Source organism: Elephas maximus, chromosome 3 (genome assembly GCF_024166365.1).
Source record: "Elephas maximus indicus isolate mEleMax1 chromosome 3, mEleMax1 primary haplotype, whole genome shotgun sequence".
Taxonomy (NCBI): Eukaryota; Metazoa; Chordata; class Mammalia; order Proboscidea; family Elephantidae; genus Elephas; species Elephas maximus.
The window spans coordinates 183350512-183359058 of record NC_064821.1 but is presented as its reverse complement, the minus strand read 5'-3'; the positions used below and the strand labels follow the sequence as shown (position 1 = coordinate 183359058).

General features: G+C 41.5%; 1 non-coding gene across 1 annotated transcript; it reads right to left on the bottom strand.

The window, feature by feature from the left end:
- Positions 1–1047: 1047 nt before the first annotated feature.
- LOC126074174 (small nucleolar RNA SNORA11) lies at positions 1048–1174 on the bottom strand. Its single transcript, XR_007516976.1, has one exon. It is a non-coding gene; the product is annotated as a small nucleolar RNA SNORA11 (small nucleolar RNA).
- Positions 1175–8547: the final 7373 nt, after the last annotated feature.

Genomic DNA, 8547 nt, shown 5'->3' with positions numbered 1-8547 from the left:
ACCGTCACCACGATCCATTTCCAAATTTTCCCGTTACCCTTAGCAGAAACAAGTACCTCCCCATTTCCCAGTCTTGCCGACCCTGGAAACCACTAATACACTTTGGTCTATGTATCTGCTGTTTTAGACATTTCATATAAGTGGGACCATTCAATACTTGTCCTCTTGGGCCTGGTTTATCTCACTAAGCATGTTTTCATGGTTTGTCCATGTCATAGCACGTATGAGAACTTAATGTCTATTTATGACTGAGTGGTATTCCATGAGATGTATATACGTTTTGTTTATCCACTCTCGGCTGTTGATGGGCACTTGGGGTGTTCCCACCTTTGGGCCGTTGTGAATAAAGCTGCTGTGAACATTGGTGCCCAAGTGTCTGCCAGTGTCCCTGCTTTCAAGCCTTTTGGGCATATACTTAGGAGTGGAATTGCTGGGTCATACAGTAATTCTGTTTAACTTTTTGAGGAACTGCCAAATTGTTTTACAATTATTAACAGTTTGCTATTTTCTGTCTCCACCTACATGTATACATATGTGCACACTTCTTGCCGAAATGTTTGAAAATAACGTCACTCCTCGATGTTTCAGTAAGCATTTTCCTACCTATACACAATACCATTGTCACAGAAGAAAACTGTTGATGATTCTGTATCATCTAGTATATGATCAATATTCAAATTTCCCCAATTACTGCAGAGATGTTTTTTGCGAAATTTTTTTTAGATCCAGGATAAGTTCAAGGTACATGCAGTACGTCTGGTTGTTGTGTCCTTAGCCTCTTAAAACAACCTCCGCTTTTTCAGTTTCTGACACTGACTTTTTTGAAGCATCCAGGCCAGTGATGTTTAGAATGTCATATACTCTGGCTTTGTCTGGTTGTTTCCTCATGTCAATCTTTTTTTTTTTTTTTTTCCTTGAAAAGAGAGGTTCACCCATGGCTCATGCATGGACTGGCAACCTCCCCAACTAAATGCTGCAGTTTTTCCTCCAATAGTGAGTCCTCTCCTACTGGCCCTACCCAGCAGCAACCTGGAGGTGCAGGAAGACCTGTGTGGGTGTTGTTCATAGGAAGGCCATGAGCTATGTGCCCCTTGTCACAATGAGCCCAGATTCCTCTTGGGTGTGTTGTAAACAGAGAAGCCAGTCTTGAGGCCCCTTGCTCTGAGTACACCAACACTGTGTATTTTGAGAAGCGAAATGTGTGTCTTGGTCACTATCAGTAATGTCTGGTTTTCTGAAAGGCAGGAGTGTCCTGGTGAGACTTTGTGTTGTGACCTTAGAATATATATATAGAATAGATAATGTGTGACCTTGATTTATGTTTCAGGTATCTGTGAGGCAAAGCATTCCAGAGTTTTTATGCCCTGAAGGTGACAGCTCCCAGGCTCTGTCCTCAGAGTTCGTAAAAAATATGTATTGTTGTTAGGTGCCATCCAGTCAGTTCCAACTCGTAGGGACCCTATGTACAATAGAAAGAAACACTGCACAGTCCTGCCCCAGCCTCACAATTATTGTTATGCTTAAGCCCATTCTTGCATCTGCTGTGTCAATCTATCTTGTTGAGAGTCTTCTTTTTCACTGACACTCTACTTTACCAAGCATGATGTCCTTCCCCAGGGACTGATCCCTCTTGATAACATGTCCAAAGTATGTGAGATGTAGTCTCGCCATCCTTGCTCCTAAGGAGCATTCTGATTGTGCTTCGTCCAAGGCAGATTTATTTGTTCTTTTGGCAGTCCATGGGATATTCAGTATTCTTCACCAATACAATTCAAAGACGCTGGTTCTTCTTAGGTCTTCCTTATTCATCGTCAGCTTTTGCATGTATATGAGCCAGTTGAAAACACCATGGCTTGGGTCAGGCGCACATTAGTCTTCAAGGTGACATCTTTGCTTTTGAATGCTTTAAAGAGGTCTTGTATATATGTAGATGGGGCCATTTATTAGCCAGGGCATTTAGTGCTAAGATGATTGCCTAAAGTGTGGCCATTGTGCTGACCCCAAGGTCTTGTTCTTTATCAGGGACTTTCTGGTTAAGGGGTGGAAAGCAGCACCACTCCACCAAGTTCTATCATTTGTAGGATGGGGACAGTGCTGTACATACCATCTACAAACTCCCATTGCAGTGCACTTGTTAATCCCAAGGGGCTTCCAGGTAGTCAAGGGGCCTGCAGGAGGGGTGCTTTCCTTCAGTAACATGGCACCTGGCAAGAGATTGAGAACAGGGGAGGCCACTCCTTCCTGCAGGTTTAATATACCAGAGAGCCTATGTTTGGCTCCATCTCATATTGAGGAAGCCTCAGCAACCCTGCCAAGCTTATAGGGTTCTGCTCCCATGATCCAAGGCACGATGGACAGATGAGTGTGGAGGATCATAGCCTCAGGGTCTATGAGAACCTCTATTTCTAAGAGAGCTCAGTATGCAGTCAGCAATTATTGTTCTAATGGTACATGGCATAGGATGGAGAAGGACTTTTTTTTTTTTTGGCTTTAACAAAGAGAAATTTATTCTCTCACAGTTTCGGAGGCTATAAGTCCAAATTCAGGGCCCCAGCGCCAAGGGAAAGCTCGCTCTCTCTCTGTTGGCTCTGGAGGAAGATCATTGTCATCAATCTTCCCCTGGTCTAGGTTCGTCTTAGCTGAGGGATCTCAGGTACAAAGGATGCACTCTGCTCCTGACAGTACTTTCTTGGTGGTACGAGGTCCCCCTGTTCCTCTGCTTACTTCTCCCTATCTCAATAGAGATTGATTTAAAACACAACCTAATCTTGTAGATTGAATCCAGCCTCATTAACATAACTGCCTCTGATCCTGCCTCATTAAGATCATAAGAGATGGGATTCACAACACATAGGAAAATCATTTCAAATGACAAAATTGTGGAAATCACACAATACTGGGAAGCATGGCCTAGGCAAGTTGACAGATATATTGGAGGGACACAATTCAATCTATAACAGAGCCAAAACAAAAGCCTTTGAGACCGAAAATTACTGCCAGTGAAACGTTACCATCAAAAGGATGGTTTCTTGCATCAGGAGCCCATGGACAACTTAAGGCCATCATAGGTGGTCCAGAGAGTCTAGGAGGCATATTTTTTTTTAAATTGTACTTTACATGAAGGTTTACAGAACAAACTAGCTTCTCAGTAAACAATTAGTACACATATTATTTTGCGGTTGGTTACCAACCCCACACATGTCAACACTCTTCCTTCTCGACCTTGGGATCCCAATCACCATAGTCCTTGCCCTTGGGCAGGTGTGCCCTTTAGTCTTGTTTTATTGGCCTGTCTATAATCTTTGACTAAAGGGTGAACCTCAGGAGTGACTTCATTACTGAGCCAAAAAGGTGTCGGGGGGCCATACTCTCGGGGTGAGAAAAGATTTTTAAAGTGTGACAGTGAAAGAGTTTCAGCGGGCACTAACTACAGTGCCTGTGGATTTTAATTTGGACAGATTTTAGAACGTCTTCATGGAGGGGCCCCATTCAGGGTGGGCTGTTTTGTCAATAACAGCATCGGTGAGTTTAAGTAAAAGTTGTAAATGAGGGATATATTGCCTTTAGAACTCAATAAAGGACTAAAAAGATGTTGGACTTGCGTGTTATTAATTAGAGTGTTAAACAGATCTCCTCAGGGGAGGATGTCATTAATATAATGTCGTGCCTGTGCTCCTGTAGAAAGAGCATGCAGTTAAGATCTTGCACGTAAATATTGTGTGTGATGACAAGGCTGCTGAGGTGCCCTGTGAGTAGCGTGGCAAAGGTGTATTGTGTTCTTTCAGAGGTGGAGGGAAACTGTGGCCTAGAGGCTATTGAAATAGGCAGTGAATAGGACATATTAGTAAACTTGTAGTAGCAAAATATTTACTGTTGCTGATTGGATGAAGACAGCAATTTAATAATACCCAGTTTTGGGTATGGGACCACAGCATTAAGCTTTCAGTAATCCACTGTGAGTTGCAAGTTATTCCTTCTAGGTATAAGAATGGGCAAAATTGGGTTGTTAAATGGAGAAGCAGTGGGGATAATCACCCCTTTACTAATTCGACCTTATATAATGAGTTTTAATCCTTGAAGCCCTGTTTAGCATATATGGGGCCATATTATTTTAACTGGGAGTCTGTGGGGTCCCATTTCGTCAAGACAATTTGTAAGTGTCAAAGACTTAATGTCAGTTTATTACTCATTGTGTCAGAAGGTCGATGCCAACTACGGGATATTTTATGGCAGCGGGTGCTATGACTACAGGAAATTTAGGTAAGAATAATTTTGATAGTTAAGATGAGGCATATTTATTTATTATTTATTTTATATTCACTAACTACCCTAAGATTATCGGGGGTATCATGTTTAAACTTAGTGAGCTCTCCAGGAATAACTTTAATTTCAGTTCCAGTATTGATTAATTCATGATGGTTGCCAAATTGTGTATTTTAGCATATACTAAAATTAATTCATAAGTTATGTCGTAGAGGCACAAAAACCAATAGTGCCACTTTATCTTTTGTTGTATAAGTTATTTTAACAATAATCTAAAATTAATAATAAAATGTGCTAATCAGTTTTGAATTCTCAGTTGAACCAGATTATGAACTTTTGTTTTAATTTAATATCATATGCATACATATATAAGATTTTCTCCTGTTGTATCCAGGTTTTTTTATTATCTGTTCGTCTGTCCCCAGATATACCATGGGATGGGGGCTCTCCCTCTTTTTCCTCCTCCTATTCATAATATTCTTTTTTCTTCTGGAAAACTTCAAATTAGCATAGTCAGGGTTAGGAATCTCCCCCAAGGCCGTGGTTCGTGGTTTAAGAACCTTGGGCTCATACTGGGTTTAAATTCATTCGTCTGAGGTGCCACAGGGGGACCATGGGTATTTTTCCTTATAACCCTGAGGGTAAGCTTTTCTAATAGTCATAACTAGCAGAATGTCAGGGGTGGAAGAGTGCTCAAACTGAATCCAAACTATCTTTCGTTGGTTGCTGCTGCCACTTGGCTTTTCACCCTCCCACCCCCCACCCCCTCACTCCCCCGCCCCCCCTTAGCTCCTCACCCCCCCACCCCCACCTCCCAGGTTTGTTTTTTGTTAAAGCTCCACATTGGAAATTTCCTAAAACTAAAACTAAAGAGAATTCATGAAAGGATTATAAACAAGGAAGTGATTTGACCTTTTATGTACTTTTGCAAGAATGTTACGGTGAGAGTGTTACCCGATTAGGTCTGTGCCCTGAAGCAGTCGAGCCAATGAAACATCCTCCAAGTCAGAAAGAGTGAGAAAGTTTATTAAGGAGACGGATACATCACCAGGGACCCAGGGGCAACATGGTCTGTCTCTATAGAGTCCCAAAGAGCAATTTTGTATTAGAGTTTATATAGAATCTTACAAGGGCTAGAAGTGTCTTTGTAGTCTACAAGTGGCCTGGTAGGAGGAGTTATGCATTACAAGATAGTGTCAAAAGACTCTTTATCAGACTAAAGAGATACATATCAGATACCTGGGCTCTGATTTTCCTGTGGGGGTTGTAAGTCATAGGTGGTCCAACAGAACAAAACAAAATTATTTGCATCAGTTTAAAACAAAGAACAAATCATTAACATTAGGTCAAAATGCAGTCTTTAACAGAGGTATGTGAAGGAGGAGGCAGGCAGAGGAAGAAGAAAAACTTACAGGTCATCTTAGCGTTAGTTATGTCAAGCTCTCAGTCACCCATTTTGAAAAGGAGGAAACATGCTGAAAAGTATTGGGGTCATAGGCACAAGTCAAAGTAGTAATGTTTGAACTTTGTTATTATTCGATCGGCATATATATTTTATTGCTACAGTAGTTCTAAGATGCAAAAATATTTTATATGAATATGTGTAGTAATTCGGGGGGGGGGGGAATTACGACAAATAAGATATTGTTCAGAAATGAATAATCCATAGCAAGAGATAGTGATTGTTACTCTGGTGCCCAGGAGCAGCAGAGTCAATGAAACATACTCCAAGTGAGAAAGAGAGGGAAAGTTTATTGAGGAGATCTATACATCACCAGGGACCTGACAGCAACACAGCCTGTCTCTATGGTGTCCCAAAAAGCAATTTTACATTAGAGCTTACATAGAATCTTACAAGGGTTAGAAGTGTCTTTGTGTCTGGCCGGAGGAGTTATTCATTACAAGATAGTGACAAAGATTATCAGACTAAAGAGATACATATCAGACACCTGGGTTCTGATTTTCCTGAGGGGGGTTGTAAATCACAGGTGGACAAACTAAGATTATAACAAAGAACAAAGTCATTAACATTAGGTCAGAACAGAGTCATTAACAGAGGTATATGAAGGAGGAGGCAGGCGGAGCAAGGAGAAAAACTTGTAGGTTGATCATGGCGTTAGTTATGTCAAGCTCTCAGCTGCCTATTTTGAAAAGGAGAAAACATGCTGAGGAGTACTGGGGTCACAAGAGTGTGGGGAATTGAATGACGAGAGAGCTCAAGATTGATGTGGCTAGAAATGCGGGCCAATGTAAGAATTGTTGGAGGAGGCAAAGAGAATGTGAATATGCATTCATTATTTTTTTTTCTTCTGTCTTATGATTTGAACACCAGGTTCATGACACAGCTTGATATTGTGACCCCAGTACTCCCCCAGCATGTTTTCTCCTTTTTCAAAATGGGCGACTGAGAGCTTGACATAACTAATGCCAAGATGACCTGTAAGTTTTTCTCCTTCCTCTGCCTGTCTCCTCCTTCACATACGTCTGTTAAAGACTCTGTTTTGACCTAATGTTAATGATTTGTTCTTTGTTTTAAACTGATGCAAATAACTTTGTTTTGTTCTGTTGGGCCACCTATGATTTACAACCCCCACAGGAAAATCAGAGCCCAGGATTCTGATATGTATCTCTTTAGTCTGATAAAGAGTCTTTTGTCACTATCCTGTAATGCATAACTCCTCCAGCCAGGCCACCTGCAGACTACAAAGACACTTCTAGCCCTTGTAAGATTCTATATAAACTCTAATGCAAAATTGCTCTTTGGGACTCTATAGAGACAGACCATGTTGCCCCTGGGTCCCTGGTGATGTATCCGTCTCCTGAATAAATTTTCTCACTCTTTCTGACTTGAAGTGTGTTTCACTGGCTTGACTGCTCCAGGGCACGGGCCGCACTTGGCTAATATTTATATTGTCTCCTTGCCTGGAATTCCCAAACATTCCTTTCGTGATCAGAATTAAAAAGTATAGAGCTTCTCAAAGCCTGGCTGTGAGGACACCCTGTTTTCTGATGGAGACTCATGAGTAGAAAATCTCTGGGTGTTAGCCATCTTCAGTAGCAACTTTACATCACTGTGCTGATTTTTCTATTAATCAGTTCCCAGGGGCAAGTTCTTCCCTCTGAGTTTGCTACCTTACCTATTGTCCTTCTGCAAATGCTTGGTGGTTCCGGTGAGTCAATCATCTCTATAAACTGTATGTGCCACCTGCTTGGGCTGCCAGTAACATGGATGAGATTCCAGATGGATTATACCAGCAGCTGGTTTTCCAGATAGAGACAATCCCCGCCAATCCTGGGCCTCGCCAGTCCAGAGAGGAGATGGCCCTTTTCTGTGTTCCAGCTCCCGGAAAACAGACTTGTCACTGTATCAATGGAGATATTTAAAAACAGAGAGTTGAAGTTACGGAAGATGATTGTTTTGATCTTCAAATCAGTTCATTAAAGTGTGATGAGTAGAAGGGAAAGGACGAAAAATAGGAAAATATATAATGTTATATCAAACCATTTGACTGTTTGAACAAACAGAACAAAACCAATGGTCTGAAGTTTTGTTCTTCATACTTGGTGACATACTATCTCTCTACCTGTCACACAAATGTATCGTTCTGTAAAAATTTTATCATACTGTTTACGGTAATATTTGACAGTATCCAAATGACTGTTCTCATCTCAGGTAATTCCATCAGCAGGTTATATATATCATTTACTGCAATAATGGAATTTGTGATTTTCCTTTGGCATTTCCTCCTGGTAGTGTGGATTAAAGTTGCAGGAAGAAATCAGTCTGATGTTTTTATAATGATACAACCTTCACCGGTCCTGATCTGATATACTCTTTCTTATGGACACTTTTGATGTTTGTTGGTCAGCTTAGCACCTGAAATCCCTTGTGTGTTTGGAATTTTCCTGGCCTTGTCAGCCACACTGGGATGCAGAGGATGTCTCACCCAATAGGAAATGAAAGTGCCAAACATTTGCTTTCTTGTACTGCCTTAGAGGTAGGATATGGTCAAGAAGGTTACATTATACTACAACCCAACCCGACCCACTGCCGTCGAGTCAATTCCAACTCACAGCGACCCTATAGGACAGAGTAGAGCTGCCCCGTAGAGTTTCCAAGGAGTGCCTGGCGGATTTGACCTGCCAACCTTTTGGTTAGCAGATGTAGCACTTAAGCACTACGCCACCAGGGTTTCCAACCAGTCAGCAGAATTAGTAGAAGCAGGAACCAGTGGCTCAAATAGATAGGCACTGGGAACCCTCATCCCAGTTGAGTTCCTAGGG